The sequence below is a fragment of the Otolemur garnettii genome, unplaced genomic scaffold (assembly GCF_000181295.1).
Source record: "Otolemur garnettii isolate 467f Iridium unplaced genomic scaffold, OtoGar3 scaffold01461, whole genome shotgun sequence".
Lineage (NCBI taxonomy): Eukaryota > Metazoa > Chordata > Mammalia > Primates > Galagidae > Otolemur > Otolemur garnettii.
Window position 1 is genome coordinate 1 of NW_003853856.1, and position 1,327 is coordinate 1,327.

Sequence of the window (1,327 nt, forward strand, 5' to 3'; positions counted from 1 at the left end):
TTTCAGAACTGGTCTAAGAGGTAGTAATATTTTATATCATTTTCCTTGAAATACACTGTCACTTTTTAATTAGTAGATTCTAATCTTTTTAATAGCTAGAAGGTTTTTTTTTTTTTTGGAGTCTTTCTTGAGAAACATTTGGAACATGTTTTTAACTGCTTATTTTCTCAATGTCTTCAAGAATGACTTTTTTCTTTCATTTGTTATTTTTTCATTTCATAACTATTATTTTCATATTAATTGTTTTGAAATTTTGTTTTTATTTAATTTTCTTTTCTTGTTTAAACTCTGCTTTCAGATTATGTATCACATTTTGCTGCTTCCAATGTGGCTTTGTTTCTCGGTTTCCTCGTGTGTATCTTGATGAATCAGTCATGTTCCATTCTCTGATGTTTTCTTACCCCATATATTCATTCATTCTTCTCCCTTTGTTTTGAATTCTTTTTTTTTTTATAAATGAGAGTTTTAATACAAATAATTAGAATATATTTATACTATGTATAAATCTATACATCAGAAGATAATACTAAAATTTTTTTCTACCACTTATCACCCTAGAATTCTCTTAAAAAAAAAATCACTGAGAATTAGATGATGTCTGTGAAATAGGTTCTCCCATTACAATACTGCTTCTATCATTTAAAGTTTTGACAACAGTTGTAGCTGGGGACTGAAGCACTTTAGGAGAAAGCCTCATCCTTCCATCTGCTGGATCACGTCCGAAGTATTTCACCTGAATTTCTTGGCCAACTTCTAATCCCAGGGCAGTGGGATGTTTAATCTTCCCTTGATCAAGTTGTGTGTTATGAAGTAGAACCGCAGTCATATTTGGATATAGTTTCAACATTACTCCACTGTCTCTGATTTCAGTTATTGTGGCGGTGTATACTGCTCCAAATTCTAATTGCTGCTCCTGATCATCTTTGCAGATTTCAGTAATGAAGTCTCTTGCTTCATGCATAGCACTGGGTGTTGGTGCAAATATAGAAAATGTTTCTTCATCCACCTGACTAATACTTACACCTGTTTCAGCCTGAAGTTTTTTTAGATGATATCCACCTGGTCCAACAAATTTTGCTCGTTTTGATAATGGAACCTGAACAGTTTCTACAACAGGTCCATTTTCTTTTCTAGATGCTCGAGGTTTTGAAATGGTTTTGTTCATAATCTGTAATATCTCTTTCTTTGCCACTGAAGCTAGTTGAATGGCCTCCATTGCAATTTTTATTGGTATTCCAGGTAATTTAATATCAGCCTGGCTCGGCGCCTATAGCTCAACCGGCTAAGGCGCCAGCCACGTACACCTAAGGTGGCGGGTTCGAATCCC

General features: G+C 34.2%; 1 pseudogene across 1 annotated transcript; it reads right to left on the reverse strand.

The window, feature by feature from the left end:
- Nucleotides 1-469: 469 nt before the first annotated feature.
- LOC100951968 lies at nucleotides 470-1,252 on the reverse strand (annotated as a pseudogene). Its single transcript, XR_001161886.2, has one exon. The product of XR_001161886.2 is annotated as a polyribonucleotide nucleotidyltransferase 1, mitochondrial pseudogene (transcript).
- Between the last annotated feature and the right edge of the window lie 75 nt (nucleotides 1,253-1,327).